At 42.6% G+C, this 26,035-nt stretch overlaps 1 protein-coding gene and 1 non-coding gene across 5 annotated transcripts in view; both read right to left on the reverse strand.

The window, feature by feature from the left end:
- Nucleotides 1-26,035, reverse strand: part of LCP1 (lymphocyte cytosolic protein 1) — a 104,831-nt gene that overhangs the window by 71,776 nt on the left and 7,020 nt on the right. The window lies entirely within an intron of this gene.
- TRNAG-CCC lies at nt 12,168-12,239 on the reverse strand. The gene has a single exon. It is a non-coding gene; the product is annotated as a tRNA-Gly (tRNA).

Below are 26,035 nucleotides of genomic sequence, written 5' to 3' on the forward strand. Positions count from 1 at the left end.
CTGGAGTGGGTTGCCATTTCCTTCTCCAATGCATGAAACTGAAAAGTGAAAGTGAAGTCGCTCAGTGTGTCCTAACCTCAGTAACCCCATGGACTGCAGCCCACCAGGCTCCTCCGTCCATGGGATTTTCCAGGCAAGAGAACTGGAGTGGGGTGCCATTGCCTTCTCCGTGCTCTCCTCCTACCTGGGCTTGTTTCATGCAACTTGTTTGAGCTTTTGACTGTTAGCAGAAAAAACACAAACAGAGGTCTTGAATGTGCTTCCATGATTCGACTTGGTCTCCTGTACTTCTGAGTCCACTGACCATGAGAAAACCACGAGCATGCCTGTGGGCTCAGTCATTTCACTCATGTCTGACTTTTTGCATCCCCATGGACTGTAGCCCACCAGGCTCCTCTATCCATGGGATTCTCCAGGCAAGAATACTGGAGTGGGTTGCCATGCCCTCCTCCATGGGATCTTCCTGATCCAGGATTTGAACCCCACGTCTCCCGCATTGCGGGAGATTCTTCACCACTGAGCCACCAGGGAAGCCCTGAGAAAACCACATCTTTGTTCAACAGGAAAGAGGAGATGCTTGAGGTGAACCTGAACCCACTGCACAGCCCAGGCCAGTTCCAGTTGACCCATGTTCCGAAGCAGAGTCATCCCAGCTGACCCAGGAACCTAGGTTCCTTGCTGTAAACAACTGAGATTTGGAAGTTGTTTACTAGGCAGCCTTAACACAGAAATGGATGACATGGGAACTTCCCTGTAAGTCCAGTGTCTGAGACTCCACATTCCCAATGCAGGGGGCCTGACTTCAATTCCTGGTCTGGAAACTAGAACCCACATGTTGCAACTAAAGATCCCACAGGTGGCAATGAAGATCCCACCACCTGAGGCAACTAAGACCCAGCATAGCCAAATAAACATTAAATTAATAAATATTTTTAAAAAGAGATGACTTGGACTTCTTCCCCAACCGTTTAAAATTGCAGTCCTACTCTTGTCATTTTCAATCACCCTCATCCTGCTCTATAGCTTCTACAGATTTAATACCTTCTAAAGTATAGCCTTTTAAATTAAGCGTACTGTCTCCTTCCAAACATAAGCTCAGTGGCACTAGCAGTAAAGAACCCACGTGTCAATGCAGGAGATTCAGGAGACTCGGGTTTGATCCCTGGGTCAGGAAGATCCCCTGGAGACGGGAATGGCAACCCACTGCAGTATTCTTGCCTGGAGAATCCCATGGACAGAGAAGCCTGGAGGGCTACATTCCAGAAGGTTAGAGAATTGGACATGACTAAAGCGACGAAGAGACTCAACGTGCATGCAGTTTAGTTCAATTCAGACGCTCAGTTGTGTTCGACTCTTTGCGACCCCATGAACCGCAGCACGCCATGCCTCCCTGTCCATCACCAACTCCCAGAATCCACCCAAACCCATGTCCATTGTGTTGGTGATACCATCCAACCATTTCATCCTCTGTTATCCCCTTCTCCTCCTGCCCTCAATCTTTCCCAGCATTAGGGTCTTCTCAAATGAGTCAGCTCTCCAGATCAGGTGTTCAAAATATTGGAGTTTCAGCTTCAACATCAGTCCCTCCAATGAACACTCAGGACTGATTTCCTTTAGGATGGACTGGTTGGATATCCTTGCAGTCCAAGGGACTCTCAAGAGTCTTCTCCAGCACCACAGTTCAAAAGCATCAATTCTTCAGTGCTCAGCTTTCTTTATAGTCCAATTCTCACATCCATACATGACTACCGGAAAAACCATAGCCTTGACTAGACGGACCTTTGTTGGCAAGGTAATGTCTCTGCTTTTTAATATGCTGTCTAGGTTGGTCATAACTTTCCTTCAAAGGAGTAAGTGTCTTTTAATTTCATGGCTGCAATCACCATCTGCAGTGATTTTGGAGCCCAGAAAAATAAAGTCAGCCACTGTTTTCCACTGTTTCCCTGTCTATTCGCTATGAAGTGATGGAACCAGATGCCATGATCTTAGTTTTCTGAATGTTGAGCTTTAAGCCAACTTTTTCACTCTCCTCTTTCACTTTCATCAAGAGGCTCTTTAGTTCTTCTTCACTTTATGCCATAAGGGTGGTGTCATCTGCATATCTGAGGTTATGATATTCCTCCCGGCAATCTTGTTTCCAGCTTGTGCTTATTCCAGCCCAGCGTTTCTCATGATGTACTCTGCATAGAAGTTAAATAAGCATGGTGACAACATACAGCCGTGACATACTCCTTTTTCCTATTTGGAAACAGTCTGTTGTTCTATGTCCAGTTCTAACTGTTGCTTCTTGACCTGCATATAGGTTTCTCAAGAGGCAGGTCAGGTGGTCTGGAATTCCCATCTCTTTCAGAACTACACAGTCCAAGGCTTTGTCATAGTCAATAAAGCAGAAATAGATGTTTTTCTGGAACTCTCTTGCTTTTTCCATGATCCAGCAGATGTTGGCAATTTGATCTCTGGTTCCTCTGCCTTTTCTAAAACCAGCTTGAACATCTGGAAGTTCATGGTTCGCGTATTGCTGAAGCCTGGCTTGGAGAATTTTGAACATTACTTTACTAGTGTGTGAGATGAGTGCAATTGTGTGGTTAGTTTGAGCATTCTTTGGCATTGTCTTTCTTTGGGATTGGAATGAAAATTGACCTTTTCCAGTCCTGTGGTGACTGCTGAGTTTTCCAAATTTGCTGACATATTGAGTGCAGCACTTTCACAGAGTCATCTTTTAGGATTTGAAATAGCTCAACTGGAATTCCATCACCTCCACTAGCTTTGTTCGTAGTGATGCTTCCTAAGGCCCATCTGACTTCACGTTCCAGGATGTCCGGCTCTAGGTGAGTGTGAGTGAACACACCTTCGTGATTATCTGGGTCATGAAGATCTTTTTGTACAGTTCTTCTGTGTATTCTTGCCACCTCTTCTTAATATCTTCTGCTTCCTTTAGGTACATACCATTCCTGTCCTTTATTGTAATTAAGTTTATAACATAAGCTTAATTATAGGCAGGTCTTTAGTGGCTCAGTTATGGAATGAGATGAAGTAGTGAATGAATGTTTACTGCACTTTTGCTTAACAGCAAAAATATGAAAGTAACAGGGGAGTGAATAAATTGTGGTTCAGTATAGTGGAGAAGGCAATGGCACCCCACTCCAGTGTTCTTGCCTGGAGAATCCCAGGGACGGGGGAGCCTGGTGGGCTGCCGTCTATTGGGTCGCACAGACTCGGACACGACTGAGGAGACTTAGCAGCAGCAGCAGCAGCATAGTGTCTAGCAGGGAAAATGAGTAAAGTAGAACTAGATTGCCAAAGCAAGAGAAAATCTTAAAAATATAAAGGTGGTGGAAAGCAAAATTGCAGAATAATACCAATATAATCTATACATTTTAAAGAACTATTATAGTGTGGTTTCTGGATGTCTCTGTATATGTGGGTGTTCATAATAAAAACATGTCTAAGTAATAATAGATAGCAGTTCAAGAACATAGTTACCTCTGGCAAGTTAGGGAGACAGTGGGAAGGCAGGCAGAAGAATCCAACTATGTCCACAGTAAAACGTTGAGACTTGGCAAAAGTAGGTGTTGAATACATGAGTGTTGATTAGGATACTCTCTTTCATCACATTTTAAATACTATTCATTTAAATTTAAAAATTACTTTTTTGATTAATAAGATCTTCACGGGGCTCAAAATGTAAAAGATGCAATAAATTATTCAGTAAAAATATTATTTTCCAACTCTATCCTCATGCAACCTAATTCTTCTTTTTTAATAATGGCTCTTTCGAGATATGATTCACATGCCATAAAACTCATCTTTTAAAAGTGAAATTCAGGTGTTTTTAGTATACTGACAGAGTTGGGCAACATCACACTATGTGCTTCCAGAACATTTTCATCACCCCCAAAACACACCTTGTACCATCAGCAGTTACTCCCCATTTAACCCCACCTCCCAAACTGCCAGCTATTATTTGCACCAACAGATTTCTCTGTTATGGACATATTATATGAATGGAATCATACAACATGTGGTCTTTAGTGACTTGCTTCTTTTACTTAGCAGATCAGATCAGATCAGATCAGTCGCTCAGTCGTGTCCGACTCTTTGCGACCCCATGAATCGCAGCACGCCAGGCCTCCCTGTCCATCACCAACTCCTGGAGTTCACTCAGACTCATGTCTATCGAGTCAGTGATGCCATCCAGCCATCTCATCCTCTGTCGTCCCCTTCTCCTCCTGCTCCCAATCCCTCCCAGCATCAGAGTCTTTTCCAATGAGTCAACTCTTCGCATGAGGTGGCCAAAGTACTGGAGTTTCAGCTTTAGCATCATTCCTTCCAAAGAACACCCAGGGCTGATCTCCTTCAGAATGGACTGGTTGGAGCTCCTTGCAGTCCAAGGGATTCTCAAGAGTCTTCTCCAACACCACAGTTCAAAAGCATCAATTCTTCGGCGCTCAGCCTTCTTCACAGTCCAACTCTCACATCCATACATGACCACAGGAAAAACCATAGCATTGACTAGACGAACCTTTGTTGGCAAAGTAATGTCTCTGCTTTTGAATATGCTATCTAGGTTGGTCATAACTTTCCTTCCAAGGAGTAAGCGTCTTTTAATTTCATGGCTGTAGTCACCATCTGCAGTGATTTTGGAGCCCAAAAAAATAGTCTGACACTGTTACTTAGCAGAATATTTTTAAGGTTCATCCATATTTGTATGGAGAAGGCAATGGCACCCCACTCCAGTACTCCTGCCTGGAAAATCCCATCGACGGAGGGGCCTGGTGGGCTGCAGTCCATGGGGTCGCTAAGAGTCAGACACGACTGAGTGACTTCACTTTCACTTTTCACTTTCATGCATTGGAGAAGGAAATGGCAACCCACTCCAGTGTTCTTGCCTGGAGAATCCCAGGGACGGGGGAGCCTGGTGGCCTGCCGTCTATGGGGTCACACAGAGTCAGACACAACTGAAGCGACTTAGCAGCATATTTGCATGGGCACTTCATTCCTTCCTACAGGAGAATAATACCCACTGTATGGATATGTTGTGCCAGTCGTTCAGTTGTGTCTGACTCCTCGAAACCCCATGGGCTGTATGTAGCCCACCAGGCTCCTCTGTGATTGAATCTGGGTCTCCTGCATCGTAGGTGGATTCTTTACCATCTGAGCTACCACGGAAGCCCATAAGGAGATATCACATTTTATTTATTCATTCATTAACTGATAGACATTTGAATTTCTTCCATGTTTTAGATATTCTGAATAACGTTGCTATGGACATTTGTGTACATGTCTTTTGTGTGGATATTAGTTTCAATTTTTTAATAAAATAATACATGTGCATAGTTTTAGAAGTCAAATATTACCTCCTGGTTTATAATGAAACACTGGTCTCCTGACACACTTCTTCTCTACCTCTGACACCCATTCCACCAAAACAATTATTTTCAACAGTTTGGCCATCTCTCTGCCGCGTCATATTTCTTGACGCTTTGCTTATACTATGCCTTGCTTGTTCAGGTTCAATATATTTTTTTAACTTCTTACTTGGGAGGTGGAGATTTATCCCTCACACTGTGTACACATCAGCCTTCCCACCATTCTCTACAACAAGATCTTAAAGGCTATGACGCTCTTCAAACCAACGCGCAGTTTTCACAACGCCTATGTAAATATTCAGAGCTGAGTTCCGTAGAGAAAAATGTTTACACTTCCTTTCTTGTATCTTTTCTTTTCCATCTATTTGGCTTCTGTGTGCCCATTATTAATTCTATACCAAACTCTCTCCAACAGAGCTAAAACACAATATGAAAAACCAAAAATCCAAACAATGGATCCAGTGCTCTTTTTTTTCCTCCTGGAGAGGTCCTTCCGAGAGTCTTCTGTTTTGCTCTCTGGTCCTGCTGTCCAGCTGCCATCTAGAAACTTCCATTCACCATCATCCTGGGAATCCCCTTCTTCCTCTGCATTGGATCTTCTGCTTCTGGACCACAGACTTTCCACTTTCTTGGTCTACTTCCTTTTCTTCATTAGCACATCCTTTAGTTAGATTCCCAAAGAAGACTGCATGGGACAGAAACTTCCTGAGATGTTTTATAGCTGAAAACATACTCAATCTACCTTCGTTCTTGGAAGTCCACACAATCATTTTCTTTCAAAATTATGAAGAAACTGTTCCAGTGCTGGCTGTTGAGAGGTCTGCCAACATATGGCCCTGGCTTGGGACCATACCCACAAGGACATGACCCTTGTATATCATTTTTTCTTTCTTTCTGGAAATATTTAAGGGTTTTACTATATGCCTGACATTGCAGGACTTTATGCTATGTCTTAAAGTGGGTCCATTTCCATCCACTGTGCTAGGGACTCAGTGGTCTCTTAATTTGGAAATTCAAGTATTTCAGTTCTGGGAAGTTTTTCTCTCCCTCTTTCTCTCTTCTTTCCTTACTTTTTTGATGTTCTTTTTCCTTGGGATTAGTTTTATTTGGGTGTTGGGCTTCCTGAACTGATCTTCTAATTTTCTGCCCCCTTGGTTTTTTCTGTTCTACAGTCAGGGAAGTTTTTTAACCTTTTCTTCAAAACTCCTATTGAACATTTTATTTCTTTTATCATTTTTAAAAATAACCCAAAGCTCTTTATTTGAATCTCCCTTTTTTAAATGCAAGGTAGGGGTCAGGATGGGGTGAGGAGTGTCTTGGTGATCCTTATATAAGCTTTCTACCAGCCCTCCTGTCTGACAGCTCTTTCCTGCACCCCTGCCTTCAAAGACACATGTCACCTCAGAGGCCTGAGCTTTGTGAGAGTCTACAGTAGGCTTTGAATTCCTTCGTGTTCTCTCTCTTTACAAGCTTGGGGTCCAACTTTGGCATGTGTGCTCAGGCACTTTCCACAATCCATCAATTTAACGCCTTCAACATCCTGCTGATGTTGCCTCATTTGATATTGGTCTCTCCTACTAGACTGGGAATCCCATGAGGCCAAGGGCTGGGTTTGTCTTGTTAACCTCTAAACACGACACCTGGCATTTCAAAAGTATTTGTTGAATAAATAAAGTGAAGAGGGCTAAGCTGAGCTTTCAAGGATGAGATGGAAAGGAGAGGCAGAAATGTACTCTGACCACAGGGGCTGGCATGTGCAGAAGGTCGTAGGTGACAGAAAGCAAGGAACATCTAGAACCTGACACAGCTGAGCATTCCTGCAGTGACGAGTGCAAGGCAGGGACTTCCCTGGTGGTCTAGTGGCTAAGACTCTGCTCTCCCAATGCAGGGGGCCCAGATCCAATCCCTGGTTGGGGAACTAGATTCCATAGGCGGCAACTAAGAGTTCACATGGCGCAACGAAATATCTCGCAACTAAGATCTTGGTGCAGCAAAAAAATATATATATATATAAAAAATTTTACGTCATTTATATTAAAAAAAAATGCAAGGCAGCTAGGGGTGGGGGTGGGTGAGGGTGCAAAGAAAGAGGAAAGGCTGGACAGTGTAGCAGAGACAAGATGGTGGTGTGTCAAGATGGCAGCAAGGCTGGTTCCTCCTGAGGGCTGTGAGGGACCATCCGTTCCATGCCCCTCTCCCAGCTTCTGCTGGCTGCTGGCAGCCTTTGGTTTCTTTGGTTTGCAGAGGCATCACCCACATGCCAGCCGTGTCTGAATTTCCCCTTTTTATGAGGAGACAGTCATACTGGCTGAGGGCCCACTCCGATGACCTCATATTAACGTGATCATCTGCAAACGGCTTATTGCTAAATAAAAGTGACATTCATGGGCATTGGGGATTAGAACTTCAACATCCTGTGTGTGTGTGTGTGTGTGTGTGTGTGTGTGTGTGTGTGTGTGTGTTGGGCAGTGGCAGTTGGGGGGACACAATTCATAAGGGTCTTAGAAAGTGTCACAGTCAGACCTGTATTTCAGACAAATAACGGTACCTCCAATGAGAAGAAGGAGATGTTGAGGGCTGGAGTCAGGGAAAGGAGGATAAAGATCAGACCACTGCAGGTGGCTTGCTTCCACACAGTATAAGGTGATGACAAGCGGTGGGTAGATTCAAGGGACATGTGTTCAGATGAAAGGACAAGAAAGGACTGAGTGGACATATAGGATGAGAGTAATAAGGGGTAGGAGGGATCAAGGATGCCCCCATTTCTGGATGGGAACCTGGGTGTGGAGAATGGTACCGTTCAATGAGTCAGGAGGTGGCGCAGTGATAAAGAATTTGCAGACGAGGGTACACTCTCTGAGTCAGGAAGATCCCCTGGAGAAGGAAATGGCAATCCACTCCAGTATTCTTACCTGGAGAATCCCATGGACAGAGGAGCCTGGTGGGCTATAGTCCATGGGGTCACAAAGGGTCAGACAAAACTGAGCAGCTAGGCAGGTGCACACACACACACACACACACACACACACACACACACACAAGACAGGAATTCAGGAGGAGTGCATTTGGAAAAGAGGATTCTGAATTTAGGAAATGCTACCTTATTTCCTCAATTTTCTCAAAGGTTTTATAGGTCTAGCTCTTCTAAAACTGATCTGAAGGACTTGACTCAGTCTTAATGGCCTTGCAATATTTGATCCTGTTACCCATTTTTTATTTTTGCAAACTCTCTCCTCCATGAATGATTATTTATATGTAATTGCAAAATGAATAATTCCATTTTGAAATCCTGCTGTCACCTCAAATACCTAAAACTGAACTCATAGTTCTTCTGACAAAAAAGCTCATCCATACCCCATCCCTAACCTCAGTCCAGCCAGTGGTCTACCGTTAGCCCAGGACAGACCAGAGTATTCTCGACCCATATTTTTTTCTCATTCTCACACGTGGTCAAAATTGATTCTATTTTTCTCTCAAGCGTTCGTGCATGCTCATTCACTTCAGTCATGTCCTACTCCCTCAGTCCGTGGGATTCTCCAGGCAAGAACACTGGAGTAGGTTGCCATGCCTGCCTCCAGGGGATCTTCCTGACCTAGGGATCGAACTTGCATTTCCTGCATTGTAGGCAGATTCTTTAACTGCTGAGCCACCAGGGAAGCCCCTTTTTCCCTCATGCTGCTGCTACCGCTGCTGCTAAGTTGCTTCAGTTGTGTCCGACTCTGTGTGACCCCATAGATGGCAGCCCACCAGGCTCCCTCGTCCCTGGGATTCTCCAGGCAAGAACACTGGAGTGGGTTGCCATTTCCTTCTCCAATGCATGAAAGTGAAAAGTGAAAGTGAAGTCACTCAGTCGTGTCTGACTCTTCATGACCCCATAGACTGCAGCCTTCCAGGCTCCTCCGTCCATGGGATTTTCCAGGCAAGAGTACTGGAGTGGGGTGCCATTGCCTTCTCCAATCTTGTGCTCTCTGCCTCTTCTACCTTATTTAAGCCCTTACTACCATAACCCTTGGGCCTTGCATCAGCTTCCCGATTCACAATTTCCTGCCTGGCTGCTCCTTAACCCACCCTGCCTCTCACCACTCACTGCATTACTTTTCATAAAGCTACACTGTCCTCCCAACACTGTCCTGCTTGTGAATCAGCTGACAGCACTCATCACTTCCAGGACAGTGTCCAAACTCAGCCTCCATCCATCTTTCAAGCCTCATACTAATACCATAAACCCTCTGGTGCTCTTCAACTGGTCTGTCAACCCTCTGACATGCCTGGCACACCTCTCACTTCATGTGTCAGACTCCCGTGCCCTCTTCCTACCTGGTCTCCCCACCTCCTATCTATAAATCTCAGTCATTCTCCTAGAATCAACAATAAGACTGGCTACATAATTTATGAACCCCAGTGCAAAGTGAAAACATGGTCTTTCTGTTCAAAAATGATTAAGAATTTTCAGACCCTGACAGCAGAGCATGGAGCCCTTCTGAGCACAGGGCCCAGTGTGGCATGGGCCACACGCTCATGAAGTGACCCCCGATCCAAGAACCCTTCCTTGACCATCAATCTATTCTTTCTTCCCTTCCTAAAATCCATATTGTTTGTTTATAACCCATTCTTTATACTGACAGCATACTACCTTTGTCAGTTAATCTCTATGACTCTCTGTGTTTGCAGCATCTTTGCTGGTTCCTCAAGCTCTTTTGTTGTGGTGGTGGTGGTGTGCTATGCTGTGCTCAGATGCATAGTTGTGTCTGATTCTTTGTGATCCCATGCGCTGTGACCTGTCAGGCTCCTCTGTCCACAGGATTCTTCCGGCAAGAACACTGGAGTGGGTTGCCATTTCCTACTCCAGGGGATCTTCCTGACTCAGGGATTGAACCCACATCTCTTGCTTGGCAAGCAGATTCTTTTACCACTGTGCCACCTGGGAAGCCTCCCAGCTGTTATTAGGAAATTACTATGTGCCAAGCCCTCAGAAAATAAGATCGAAAGACTCAGTCTCACAAACTGGAGGAGTTAACAATCTGGGAGGTTACCAAACACACTGACAATTATCATCCCCCGTGACAAACACTGTGACAGAGACACGCCCGGGGTACCAGTGGCATGGGAATCGAGAAGCAGGCAGGAAGGCCTCTTAGAAGATGTGGAGCTGAACTTGCCAAAGTGCACAGACGCTGGCCAGGCAAAGGAGCGGAAAGAGAGTGACAAAGGGCATTTCAGAAAGAGGGACCAGCATAGACAGATAGTGCAGAGGATGTTACGTGCCTCTCCCAACTGAAACGTCAGCTTCCAGAGGACAGGAATTGCACCTTCTCCTAGCACCTAACATGATTCATTGCTCATAGCAAAAATACAATAAATATCTGGTTCAGTGAGAAGGTAGGTTGATTCTATAAACAGTATGGCATTTCAAAGTTAAATCAGAGAGCAAAAGTAATTAGATGTTTCAAATATACCTCTAAACTTTATACTCTCTAAGCATGACAGTACTTCTAGAGAATTTATATATGCAGCTGCCATATAAAGACTGACTCTTACACCTGTTTAATACTAATTTTACTATCCGTTTTTGACAACAGTTCAGTGAAAGCTGATGAGAGCTCTTATCGCCAGGTAGATTATAAAAGGAAGAGGCTGCTCATAGCTGCAAACTTTATTTTCACAAAATGTTAAGTACATAAAAATATTATCTCTGCAATGTTTCTAACTATTAAAAAGTTGAATCCAGCACACTACGTGGGCTATGACCATTTCAAAAGCAGAAGGTCTGTGCATCTTTAGTTTATAACAATGCCCTAGATACTCACTGACATTTAATAACCCGTTGGCACCAACAGAATCATTAAAACGGATGCAGGCTGAAACGTATGCTACCTAAGTTCAACTTCTCATGCAGGAAATACAATATTTTTTCAACTTTTGTAAACAGGTATGCTGCTACTGCAGCTGAGACCATGTTTGAGACGTTCCCAACCACCAAGAATAGAAATACAAGGACAAGAATGTTTAAATAAGCACCAACAAAACAATCTGAAGTAGGGAATGGCAACCCATTCCAGTATTCTTGCCTGGAAAATCCCCTGGACAGGGGAGCCTGGCGGGCTACAGTTCACGGGACCGCAAAGAGTCGGACATGACTGAGTGCCTGAGCATGCACATAGAAAACAATAAAAGAAAAAGTGTGAAGCAAGTATTCAGATAGAAAGCCAGAGCCTTTTATCAATGCAAACCAAAAAATAATCAAAATTTTAAAACACACAAGAAAAATATTTGAGGACGGTAGACAGGAAAAGCAAAAGGACTGAAATTTAAAATTTTAAAGACAAATCCTGATTCCAGGGTACACTAGCAGATCTTGAGTCAGGCATTTCCTCTTTCCTTGGCTGAACTTATATGTACATTGGAGAAAAATACCACCTATATCATAGGGGAACTTCAAAAATTAAATCAGTTGACACACACTAACTGTGGTCCTTGTTAGTGCCAAATTTTACTTGACTCTGAATTCATAAGTTGTTATTTATATGAAAATAATGAAATATTTCACTATATTGATTCAAATTCATTCAGTCAATCTTTAAAACTCAAATTCAACTGGAATTGATTTTGCATCTACTCTTGCTCTGTGCTGGGTACCATAACACATCTTATTGAATACTTTCAACAAACCCAAGTGGCCTTTATTTTATTTTATCTATTTATTGTTTTTTTATTTGGCTCTGCCAGGCCTTAGCTGCGGCAAGCAGGATCGCTGTTGCCACTTGCCAGGATCTCTAGTTGTAGGCTTGTGGGATCTAGTGCCTTGACCAGGGATTGAACCTGGGCCCCTGCATTGGGAGCACAGAGTCTTAACCACTGGACCACCAGGGAAGTCCTTACTCTATTCTAAAGTAAAGAAACTGAGGCCCAGATGAAAAGTCTTTGTGCTTTCTGTTTATCTGCACTGTAACAGGAAAATATTTCTAGTCAAGTTCTCCATTCTTTAAAGAGAGGTATGAATCAGCCACTAATTCTCTACATTCCAGGCCAAAGGAAAGTCAGCATGCTGCTGCTGCTGCTAAGTCGTGTCCAACTCTGTGCGACCCCATAGACAGCAGCCCACCAGGCTCCCCCGTCCCTGGGATTCTCCAGCAAGAACACTGGAGTGGGTTGCCATTTCCTTCTCCAATGCATGAAAGTGAAAAGTGAAAGTGAAGTCGCTCAGTTGTGTCTGACTCTTCATGACCCCATGGACTGCAGCCTACCAGGCTCCTCTGTCCCTGGGATTCTCCAGGCAAGAACACTGGAGTGGGGTACCATCGCCTTCTCCGTCAGTGAACTCATACGACACAGTTTCCAGATTTCAATCACTCACTCATCAAGCAAGTGTTTATTGTGTACAACGATATGACAAGGAAGACACAAAACAAATCACCGAGGTAAAGAGAATCTTAGGAAACTTGTGTGGTAGAAAGTAAAACCATGAAATAGAAGATTTTAGATTAGTCTGGTGGCAGACAAAAGGAACAGATGGGAAGTGATTGGAAACAGGAAGAATAGAAAAACAGGGCTGTGGATAAGGTATGAGGCAACAACTGCCCGGCCTGGATGGTAGCAGTGGGCACGGAAGCAAGAGATATTTCTGAGGCTGACTACCTCCAGAAGATACATGAGAAGGTGACTCAAGGATGACTTTGAGGTCAGTCAGCTAAGGAATTCAGGGAAGAGGGATCTCTTGGATAGACATGTGGCATTCAGGCAAGGCAAGGGTGAAATCCACTGGGCCACAAGGAGATGAAATCCACTGGGCCACAAGGAGATTAGGGCCACACTGAAAACGCTCAGCGGAGCTCACCCGTGCAAAATGCAAGCTACGTAACTGGAGAGTGAGGCTGGGTGAAGGCAGAGGATACAGACTGGAGCTTCATCACCATAGAGCTAACGAAAACCATGAGATGGCGTCCACCTTCCTGCAGGAAAAAGCACTTAGAAGTACATGAGCAGAAGCTCCAGGACTGACATCTTAACATTAAGTGGGAGAATCTAGAAAGACGGTACTGTGGAACCTATTGGCAGGGCAGCAATGGAGACTCAGACAGAGAGAACCAACTTGTGGACACAGCTGGGGAAGGACAGGGTGGGGCAAACGGAGAGGGCTGCATGGAAATAGATACACTGCTATACGCAAAACAGATCGCCAGTGGGGACTTGCTGTATGACTCAGGGAACTCAAACTCGGGCTCTGGGACAACCTAGAGGGGTGGGATGGGCTGGGAGGTGGGAGGGAGGCTACAGAGGGAGGGGACATATGTATGCCTACGACTGATTCATGTTGATGTGTGGCAGAAACCAACACAATATTGTAAAGCAATTATCCTTCATTAAAAATAAAGTTTTTAAAAAGAGAGGGAGAAAAGAGCCAATTTGCTCAATTTTTTGGCATGTACAGGACTATATTTAAATAAGGCTATTTTGTTATTTCTATTACTTTATAGATTAGATACGATAATAAAGGACTACATTTTATTTTTCTGTATCCAGTAAAGGTTAAGTATCAATAAGAGAGAAGGCATGCACACTTTAAATTCTGTCCATTTTGAGAAGAACTGTACTCAGGGAACGGAAATGACAGCTGAACATGAAGTCTCTTGAACCAAATAGGAATATTAAAAGTCCATTTCCATTTACACCAATGTGTAAGCCCTGCTTCCATCAGCAAGTCCCTGGAAGTGTTCAGCAAGTCTGAAAACGTGCTTCTGCCGCACTGATCCCAACAAATTCACCCACTATTTTCCTCACTCATCCTCCTTACTGCAAGGCACTCAGCCGGACACTAAAAGGTCAGTGGTGGTGAAGATGGACACACTGCTCTTGTGGAGTTCATAGTCTAGTCCATGATGGTTTATAACCTGCCTCTTTGCTTCCACCCCAAAGCAATCAGGATTGAACCTCAGTGACATCTCTATTGTCCTTTGGTCACGTACTTCTTTTTATTTTTTGACTACGCTAGGTCTTCACTGTGGCACGTGGGCTTTCCCTACTTGCACTGTGCAGGCTCTCTAGTTGCGGTGCACAGGCTTGGTTGCCCTGCGGTATGCAGCATCTTAGTTCCAAGACCAGGGATCGAACTCATATCCCCTGCATTGGAAAGTGGATTCTTAACCACTGGACCACCAGGGAAGTCCCTTGTATTTCTTATGGATGAAGGCTGAGGGTGTGGTAACCAGTAAGTGGATGAACTTCTTTTAGATGAACTAGTCAGAAAATGGGACAAATATATGCCCCAGTGGTTACACATTTAAACCTGAGTAGTTGTGTGGTTCCTGCTACCACTCCAGAGGGCTGTGTTGGTTGCTACAGTGAGGTTTGGGGCCTTACAGAGGCTTCCTTGTTGTTGTTCAGTCACTCAGTCGTGTCCGACTCTTTGAGACTCCACAGACAGAAGCACGTCAGGCTTCCCTGTCCTTCACCACCTCCTGGAGTTTGCTCAAACTCATGTCCATTGAGTTGGTGATGCCATCCAACCATCTCATCCTCTGTCGCCCCCTTCTCCACCTGTGCTCAATTTTTCCCAGCATCAGGGTCTTTTCCAATGAGTCAGCTCTTTGCATCAGGTGGCCAAAATATTAAAGCTTCAACTTCAGCATCAGTGCTTCCAGTGAATATTCAGGGTTGAATTCCTTTAGAAATGACTAGGAGGCCTCTGTTCTCCTTCCTCTCCAAGGGACTCTCAAGGAGAACAGAGGCCTCCTAGTCCTTTATAACCAGTGAGAGGAATAAGAACATGAGACGGAGAAGAATCCTTTGTCACCTCATCTTTCTCATCACATTGCTCCTTCCCATGTAAATCAAGAGAAATGAAGGATAAATGAAAGATAAACAGGAACTTCCCTGGCGGTTCAGCGGTTAAGACTTTGCCCTCCAATGCAGGGGTTACAGGTTCGATCCCTGGTCAAGGAGCTAAGACCCCACATGCCTCGGCCAAAAACCCAAAACATGAAACAGAAGCAATATTGAAACAAATTCAACAAAGACTTTAAAAATGGTTCACACACACAAAAAATCTTTAAAAAGATGAAAAAATATATATTTTTAAAATTAAGAATAAAAACAAAAACAGGCCCTGGAAGAATGAACTTCTCCAAAACTATTTCGGGGGGTGGGGTAGATTCACTGAAGCTACTGAATTTATAAATTTTCATTTTGTAAGTATTCAGAGAGAGGAAGCAAACTTCAGAGGAAGTGTACCAACTCCGCTTACTCTAGCAAGATGGCAGCAGCAGGCATCAGTGAGCACACAGGATTGTTCCAATCTCTAAGCCATTTTCCTGTGTGTGATTTGAGTCATTCTCAAATACCTCCCCAGACCAGAGAGGTAACTAAACTGAGCTAAAGGTGCCAAGTGTAAGTGGCAGGGGCCGACACACTCTGGAAAATGTATGTCTTATCCAAGATAGTAGAAGAAGGAATGAAAATGAGAGAAACCAATAATCTGGATTCTTCCGGGAAACCACCTGATGTTTTTTAAATATCAGCAATGGATTTTAAAAAACTTAAATGTCATCTTGGTCAATCTGTGATTCATCCAGAGGTCATCAATTTACAGCTGCTGGTCTATGGCAACTTTGCTGTGTTTGCACGGAAACACGGAACTCGTTACAGGTTTAGAAACATGATTCATCTTAGTGCTGGAAATCAGTGCAAGATACATAAGAATGCTAAAATGACCCAAAGGAAGAGGCATACAGCTATAATTGAAATGAAAAAAGAGAAAAATTTAAAACTTTAGAAAGATGAAAAAATAATGACCATTACTGGTGTACATACTGGATGAAGGCTGATAGTAAAAATGATACTAAAAGGTTGATAGCAAATCATGCAAAATGTTGAAACAGGATTGACCTATGTTTTAATTATCACTACCATCATCATCTGCTAGAATCTAGGGGAAAGTCTTTAGTGTGATAAATATCGTATATCTAATATTAATTCAGAGGATGAAAGCTAAGTATTTTGAGTAATAACATTCCACGGCAAATGACTGCTGAAAGTTGTGGCAAAGTATGGGTAAGTCCATTGGTTCAAGGCCTGTTTCACTAAAGCTTGTGTTAAGGTTCTAGCACAGATTCATGCATCCATTCATTCATTTGACAAGTATTTATTGAGCAAGTACTATGTGCCAAGTACCATCAGAGACACTGGAGATACGATACTGCATGAATCAGACAAAAAGTTCCTGACCTTTTCAAGTTGGCATTCCAGTTGAGGCAGATAATATATTAATACAAGATACACTGGTTTATTCTATATTAGATGATACGTGATACGTCTTAGGGAGAAAAAAATTGAGTCAGGGAAAGAGAATAGAAGTTTGTGTGTAGAATGTGTGCATCCTTCTGCAGAGAGAAGGGTGAAGTGGATTTAAGATTCCAAATAAGGGGACAGGAACGGCCTCACTGAGAAAGTGACATTTGCATAGACACATGAGGGAGGTGAGGGCTGACGGTGAGGGAGCAGAAATGGACCAAGACTTGAGGCAGGGCAAGAAAAGTCCAGGCAGAAGGAACAAGCGCAAATGCCCCAAGGGAAAGGCGCATGCGTCACTCTTAATAACAACACGATGAAGCCAAGAACTAGGAAGGGCCAGAGCAGTAGCAGTTGAGGTCAGAGAGGCCTGATCACACAAAGGGTTGGCTTTTTACCAGAATTGGCTTTTTCCCTGCAGGAAGTCACTCCAGGGAAGGCGGTCTAATAAAAGGAGTTACAGGATTTGACATATGTTTTATTTTTACTTCTTTTTGTTTTTTGGCCACGTCAAACAGCTTGCAGGATCTTAGTTCCCCAACCACGGATCAAACCTAAGTCCCATGCAATGGAAGCATGGAGTCCTAACCACTGGACTGCCAGGGAAATCCCTGACATGTTTTCAAAGAATCCTTTGGACTGCTGTCTTGATTGAACTAAAAGAGAGCAAAAGCAGGGTCAGTGAGACCAGCTGGGAGCTGTTGCAATAATCTAGGTGAGAGACAACAGTGGTTTGGACTAAGGTCTTGGCAGTGGAGATGGCAAGAAGGCATCAGATTCTGTGTAGATTTTGACATCAGCGCTGAAAGGATTTGCTGACCTGCTCTGCAGCACATGAGAAAATGAAGAGTCAGTGATGACTCCAAGGGCTCTTGCCTGAGTCATCAGAAGGATGGAGCTGGCATTAACAGACATGGGGAAGACTGGATGAAGAGCAGGTTTGAGAGGGTGGGGAAGAACAGCAAGAATTCAGTTTGAGACCCTTTAAGCCTGATGGGGATCCAATTAAGAGATGCTGAGTAGTCAGTTGGATACAGCATCTGGAGGTCCACACTGCAGGTTTAAATTTGAAGTCATCAGCATATATTCAGTATTTAAGGCTGTGAGGTTGGATGAGATCACCTACAGGGTAAATACAGATAAAGAAGAAAACAGATCAAGTTCTGAGCTTTGGGGCACTCCAACATAAAAGGTTAGGAAAATGAAGAGGACCAGTAAAGCATACTAAGAAGGAATTCGAAGAGAGATAGGAGATAAATCAGGTGACTGTGATGACCTAAGGCCTAGGGAAGATAGATCTCAAGTTGAGAAGATTCAACCTCTGGAAAGCTGCTGATGGTCATATGAGGACAGACAGCAACTGACCACTGGACCCAGAAACATGGAGGCCGTGAGTAAACAGGCGAGAGCAGTTTGGTGGAAGAGAGGGACTAAAGTCCCATGGGAGCACGGCTCCAAAAGAATGGGAGGGATGAACTTGGAGACAGCAACTATAAACCGATTTCAAAAGGCTTATTGTAAGGGGAAGCAGAGAAATGTTGCGGAAGCTTATTCAAGGGGGAAGTGGGCTTAAGAGATTTTTTTTTTTTTAAGACAGGAGTAATAACAGTTTGTTCCTATGATTCCAGGAATTACCCAGCAGAGAGAAAGATAAAAATAATCCAAGAGACAGAGGAGAGATCTGTTGGAGCAATTTTCTTGAATAGATAAGAGAAGATGAGCTCCAGTGGACAAAAGGTGGGGTTGGCCTTGGTTAGGAGTGGGACAACTCATCCACAGACAGAGTGAATGGTCACAGGGACTGAGAGGCAGGACTGTGGGAATTCTGATCGCTTTTTTTTTTTAAGGATCAATTATGGTGCGTTTTTTTAAAGGATTTTTTTTTTTTGAGGATCATTTTTGAAGTCTTTCCAATATTGTTTCTGCTTTATGTCTTGATGTTTTGGCTGAGAGGCACTTGGGATCTTAGCTCCCAGACCAGAGATTGAACCCTTGCCCTCTGCATTGGAAGGCGAAGTCTTAACCACTGGATTGCCAGGCGAAGTCTTAACCACTGCCTCTATTTTCACAACGAAGGATTTGGGGAAAGGAGCCGTAGAAGGGTTGTAAAAAACTATTTAATACAAATAATTGTCTAGGAGTTTGGAAGAGTGAATGCTTTAGGAACAGAGGGTATGATTGCTGAGCAATATCCAAGGCTAGGGATTACATTTAAAAAATATTTTTCTTTTAATTTCTTAAACTTTCATTTTTGAAGTCATTTCAGAATTACAAAAAAGACACAAAAATGGTTCAAAAGAATTTCCATATGCACCTCACTCAGCTTCCCCAAATGTTAACATCTTATTTAATCACAGTATAAGTGTCCATATCAGAAAGTTATCACAGATCTACCTTCACTAAACTACAGACTGAAACTACTGAAATTTTGAAAAAAACTTTCAAATTTAGCAAACTGTCGTATGAATGTTCTTTTTCTAGACTAGGATTCAATCCACAATCCCATATTCTACTTAGTTGTTTTTTCAGTCTCCTCTAATCTGGGACAAGTCTTCAATCTGTCTTTCATCACCTTGACACCTTCGAAAAGGCTAGTCACAGAAGATGCCTCTGTTTGGGCTTGTCTGTCTCCTCACAATTTAAATCAGATCTGTGTTTTTGACAAAAGTGAGGTGTCCTTTTCAGTTCACTGCATCATGGGCCACATGACCTCTGCCAGGGTCTTCCACTGTAAAGGTACGGTTTCCTTTGTAATTAATAGTGACAATTAGGTGATCATGGATTTTAAAATATAAGCATTCTGCATGGTTTTCCCCCCACCCCCACACATCTCCACTGGAGTAGGTACTGAGCAGGTGGAGGGCTGATTTAAAAACGTGGTTTATTAAGCGAGGACCTCAATCAAGTTATAACCTTGAATAGTTGCAGATGCCATTAAAGAGAAGGGTTAACAGCCTCAATAGATTTTCAATGTAAATCAAGATAATCAATTACAGAAAAAGATGTTTGACAGACTGATTATCAAAGAAGATAAACTGTCCTGATTTTAAAGTTTTCCAAGACTGGTTGATTTATACCCATCTTTACAGGAAATACTTCTGGGAAATACTTCTTAAATCCATTTTTGTCATAACAGACTTAAGTAAGCATACTTGTTGATGTGTGGCAGGGACCACCATAGTCTTGTGAAGTTATTGTCCTACAATTAAAATAAATAACTTAATTAAGAAAAAAAGAATATTTTATAAAAAAATAAGTATATCTGAAAACAGCCTTCTGAAATATATCCTGTTCATAAGTAGAAAAGATGTTCTAGACTTTCATTCATCCATCTAACAAATATTTATTGGACCAATTTGTAGTTCAGTCACTAAATTGTGTCCGGCTCTTTGGGACTCCACAGACTGCAGCACGCCAGGCTTCCCTGTCCAATATCAGGTCCCAAATTTGAACACCTGATTTGTACTACAGGTCATAGAAAAAAAAAAAAAGATGTGCCAAATACCTAATTAAAACATTCCAGGGGCTCCATGAAAAATCAAGTGAAAGTGAAAGCTGCTCAGTCATGCCCTGCTCTTTGTGACTCCATGGACTATACAGTCCATGGAATTCTTCAGGCCAGAATACTGGAATGGGTAGCCTTTCCCTTCTCCAGGGGATCTTCCCAACCCAGGGATCGAACCCAGGTCTGCCACATTGCAGGTGGATTCTTTACCAGCTGAGTCCCCAGGGAAGCGAAAAGTCAAGGTTCTCCCAAATGAAACTGAAAATACGATGAAATATCCTGAACTTCTGATAAAGTAGATGTGCCTTATTACACATTTTTCTTGAGATAGGATCTTGAGCTACTATGTGGCTTCAGCTGTATACTCTCAAAGAAATGGCCAGGGGCGAGATGAAAAACATACCAGACTACAAGTCAAGAGAGCCCGGATCTAACTTTGACTGAGTTTCAACCTGTGTGGCCGATGAAGTCTGCAGAGCAAGGTGATTAAGAGCGCATGCTCTGGAGTTACACAAGCTTAGGTTCCTAACCTAGTTACTAGGGTTATTGTCTTTGTGCCTTTGGACAAACTTCTCAATTCCTCTAAGTCTGTTTCTTCATCACAACAGGAGCAGTAAACAGCACTCACAACCTAGCCTAGTTACAAGCTACACGAAGAGATGCACAGAGCGAATTTAGCAAAATGAACAATACACAGCATATGCACCGAACAAAGTCATAGCTAACAATCTTCATTATGGTTACTATTATTATTAGTCCAGAGAAGGCAATGGCACCCCACTCCAGTACTTTTGCCTAGAAAATCCCATGGACGGAGGAGCCTGGTAGGCTGCAGTCCATGGGGTCGCTAAGAGTCGGACACGACTGAGCGACTTCACTTTCACTTTTCAGTTTCATGCATTGGAGAAGGAAATGGCAACCCACTCCAGTGTTCTTGCCTGGAGAATCCCAGGGATGGGGGAGCCTGGTGGGCTGCCGTCTATGAGGTCGCACAGTGTCGGACACGACTGAATCGACGCAGCAGCAGCAGCATTATTATTAGTCACCATTCTGCACTTCATTCTACATAACTGTAAAATGAATGGCAGCAACTAGACCAGAATTTCCCTAACATGAATAAAAATCTGGAAAAAATGATCCCAAACTTTGCGAGTTGTCTTTATCTTTATTAAAAAGCAAACATAAAACTTGGCATAAACTGCGTATGCCATTAGATTCCTAAAATATAAATCCAAAATCAGGTTAAAATGAAATTCAAAACAATAAGAACCAAATCAAATTAAGCATTTTAATGAGGCTAGTGGTGATTTTCTGGAATCAAATCGCCTCATGAACGTGGTGCCGCTCCCCTGTGGTGCAGCCCTTTTGTGTTCACCACTCACATTGTCTTCTGTGTTCTCATTTTTCCCGCTTCACTTTATTTGACCTACTGCAGCCTTCAATGGCATCGCTTGGCCTTCACTTTACATGAACTCATGATTTACTTGGAGCTGGTTCTTTCTCATTAGCTCTTGAAAATTATGGGAGGAAGCTGGCCTCAATTCCAGATGCGTCTCTTAATGCCGATACCATGGATTCCCAGCTCCAAGTCTTTTAGTCACTCTCTACTGCCTGTCAGGATCCTAATATTTAAGTCTCTCCCAGACTTACATTTTCAGCCTTACCTACCCAACTTCTCTCTAGCCAACCTAGGAGAACTCCATCATAAATTGAATTTCCATGTCCCTTCAAAACTTGTATGTTGAAACCTAATCTCCAGGGTGATGGTTCTGGAGGTGAGGTCTCTGGGTGGAACCCTCATGAATGGGATTAGTGCCCTTATAAAAGAAACCTGGAGAGCGCCCTTGTCTCTTCCATCATGCCATCATGTAAAGGCACAACAAGAAAACAGTCACTTACGGAACAGAAAATCGGCTTCGGCAGACACCGAATCTGCTGGTGCCTAGATCTTAGATTTTCCCGCTTCCAGAACTATGAGAAATAGATGTTTACTAGGCACCCAGTCTGTGGTATTTTTGCTATAGCAGCTAGAAAAGACTAAGACACTTGCAAAATATTCCTTTAGAACTTGCTGAGATTTTCTTTATGGCCAAGTAGGGATGGTCGGAGAAGGCAATGGCACCCCACTCCAGTACTCTTGCCTAGAGAATCCCATGGATGGAGGAGCCTACAGTCCATGGGGTCGCTAAGAGTTGGACACGACTGAGCTACTTCACTTTCACTTTTCACTTTCATGGATTGGAGAAGGAAATGGCAACCCACTCCAGTATTCTTGCCTGGAGAATCCCAGGGACGGGGGAGCCTGTTGGGCTGCCGTCTATGGGGTCGCACAGAGTTGGACACGACTGATGCTACTTAGCAGCAGCAGCAGCAGCAGAGATGGTGATTGCAGCCATGAAATTAAAAGATGCTTACTCCTTGGAAGGAAAGTTATGACCAACCTAGATAGCATATTGAAAAGCAGAGATATTACTTTGCCAACAAAGGTCCATCTAGTCAAGGCTATGGTTTTTCCAGCAGTCATGTATGGATGTGAGAGTTGGACTGTGAAGAAAGCTGAGTGCCGAAGAATTGATGCTTTTGAACTGTGGTGTTGGAAAAGACTCTTGAGAGTCCCTTGGACTGCAAGGAGATCCAACCAGTCCATTCTAAAGGAGATCAGTCCTGGGTGTTCATTGGAAGGACTGATGCTAAAGCTGAAACTCCAATACTTTGGCCACCTCATGCGAAGAGTTGACTCATTGGAAAAGACCCTGATGCTGGGAGGGATTGGGGGCAGGAGGAGAAGGGGACGACAGAGGATGAGGTGGCTGGATGGCATCACTGACTCGATGGACATGAATTTGAGTGAACTCCGGGAGTTGGTGATGGACAGGGAAGCCTGGCATGCTACAATTCATGGGATCGAAAAGAGTCGGACACAACTGAGTGACTGAACTGAACTGAACTGAGGCATCAATCTTGGTCAATATTTCTTGTGTACTGAAGACACTGTGTGTTTTCTGATTACTGGATACAGTTATCTATAAATGCCTGTCAGATCAAACATCAGTTGGGTTGTTCAATTCTTCTATATCCTTAGTAATCTTTTGTTTGCTCAAGCTCTTAGTTACTGAGAAACGTGTTTTTAAAAGATCCCCATTTTAGAAGTGAATTTATCAATAACATCTCCTTGTAACTTGGTCGATTTTTTTTTCATGCATTTAGAAGTTATGTTGTTTGGTACAGACAGTCTGATGTTGGCATATCATCTTGATGAATCATTTCCTTGCATCCTTAAAAAATAAGTCCATGAGAGACTACTTTGCAATATTCGTATACTTTTTGCCCAGCCTAATGGTCCACTTCCTTGACACTTCATTGGCTAAGGTGTAGATTTTCTAGTTCTGGAGAATGGGTGTCAGTTTTGAGGACATTCTCATTTAATTCTCACAATAACTCCACGTAGGGGAGGCACCATTACTGTCTCAGTTTTACAGATGTGAACATTAACAGCCAGATGGTTGAGAAACTTGATCAAAGTTATACAGCTAGTAAATGGTGGAGATGGTACTCAAACCATGCTTGTTTGGCTTTGGGGCCCAAATATACATAATATCTCATCTTAAATAGCTGAGGTTGATAAACTGGGTACATTAGGTACACACATACACATACACACACACACACACACACACACAAAGATCCCTTCAAAATCATCAGGGGGAATAAATACTAAAATATAAACGTAGGCAAGACACTAGAAGAAGTCATTTATAATATAAAACAGTAATAAACAGAGAAAAAGATGTTTAAGCTCATTAACAATCATATGCTAATTAAAATAAGATGTTACTTCCCACCTATTAGTGTAGCAAAGATTAACAAATTGATGAATTCCCAGGATCAGTTAGACTGAAGGAAAATAACTATTCTTACATACAACTGGTGGGTGCTTAAATCAAGACTTCTAGAAGACAAATAGGGAATATGTAATATGGAAAAAAATTCTCACATTTTTGAGAGAACAGTAAGGTTATAAAATAGCAATGGGGCAGAATATTTTAAAATTTAAATATATATATGTGTGTGTGTACATGTATATAAAATACTGTTAATTATCTACATCATATCAAACTGTTAACAGTAGTTATCGCTATTTGAAAGAGTTACAGGAAATTTTTCCTCTCTCTTTTTTAATCTGTATAATTGATTTTTCGACAATAAACATACATTAATTTCCTGACTCCTGAGCCTGAAAAATCAAAGGCTGGGATTGGAAAGAGTAAAGTAGGTCTGTACTGTCCCATAAGATGGCTGAGATAAAATATCAGGTGAAAAAAATTAAGTTACCAAATACTATAGATAATATAATCTCTTCACATAAAAGTTATATATTATATACATCATATATATATATAAATTCTAGATTATTATACACACCAAACATTTAGGATTGGGGAGAAGCCAGAGAAGACATTTATTTTCTATCCTTCTGTATTATTTTTTCCCAATAAGCATTAATCAGTTTGTAATTAAAACATTCAATTAAAAATATGAAAGTTGGAAGAGCCGCTGATCAAAATCCATCAAGCAGGCACATATTTTTGTTCATTAAATCACAGAAATATCAAACTCAAGTGCTTCCATCCACCAAAGCTTAACAGATGTTATTTAATGGCAAATAACATTACCCAGTCTAATACCTGAAAATCAAATAGATTTATAGACATTCTTACTCTAAGACTAGTATATGGAAATATACCAATGTTGGTATAACTGAATTGAATATTGGAAAATACTGGTCAATGCTGGAAAGTACTAACATATTCAATAATTATTTAGCTACACATGCTAATTGGGGATTCCCTGGAGGCTCAGCAGTGAATAATTCGCCTGTGATGCAGAAGACACAGGACACTCAGGTTCAATCCCTGGGTCAGGAAGATCCCTTGGAGGAGGGCATGGCAACCCACTCCAGTATTCTTGCCTGGAGAATCCCATGGACAGAGGAGCCTGGTGGGCTACAGTCCTTAGCGTCAAAAGAGTTGGACACAACTGAAGTGACTGACCATGCACACACACACCTATTGATTAATTGATCAATAACAGCTCATGAATGTAAATTAGTCATAGAACCTCAGAGCATGAATATGGAAGGAGGCTTAGAGGTGAGGCAACAGGTTCTCAGAAGAAGACCATGGGAGGCAGTAATAGTCCCCTGAGTCCCAGTTCAGTTTTAGAAAATTTCTAGATGGATAACACAGATGACAACCATCCCAACAGTTCTAATGGCTCTTCCTATGGAGACTGAGGATGGAGCTCTCCTAGAGTGACTCAGTAAAGGTATTTCTTATTTCACCATCGCACATTCAACAAACATACCCATTGTTTAAAAAACAATGTATAAAACCCTATAAAGGGCAATTTACTGTTTTAGGAGACAGGATCTTGATCTTATCTCTGATTGGGGCTGTGGTACTTCGAACTTCCTGTGCTTCACCCAGACCCCTTCAAAAGCCTGTCCTTTCTAAGAGAGTTACTATGAGGCACCTGGCAGAGAGGTGCCTGTTCATCTCTGTGCAGATGTTCCTGAAGGGCACAGGTCATCTGGGGGAGTCCTAGAGGTCAAGCAGGAGACACAGTCCTCACTTGCATTTAACCAAAGTCCTTCCCTCTGAGGCTGCCTCATCCTCCAGCCACAAATGGTTAACTCAGAAAAATTCTAACCTCTTCATAGACATACCTTTCACAACTAGAGCAAGTTCTTGAAGCATTCAGTGTTCTAATACTTCCACATGTTATAGAAAACACTTCTCTCTGAAAATGACTTTTTCCTCTTGAAAATAATAAATAAATAAAATAATTTTTTTTTTTTTTGCCAGACTACATGCCTTGT

The sequence above is a fragment of the Bos indicus x Bos taurus genome, chromosome 12 (assembly GCF_003369695.1).
Source record: "Bos indicus x Bos taurus breed Angus x Brahman F1 hybrid chromosome 12, Bos_hybrid_MaternalHap_v2.0, whole genome shotgun sequence".
Classification (NCBI taxonomy): Eukaryota; Metazoa; Chordata; class Mammalia; order Artiodactyla; family Bovidae; genus Bos; species Bos indicus x Bos taurus.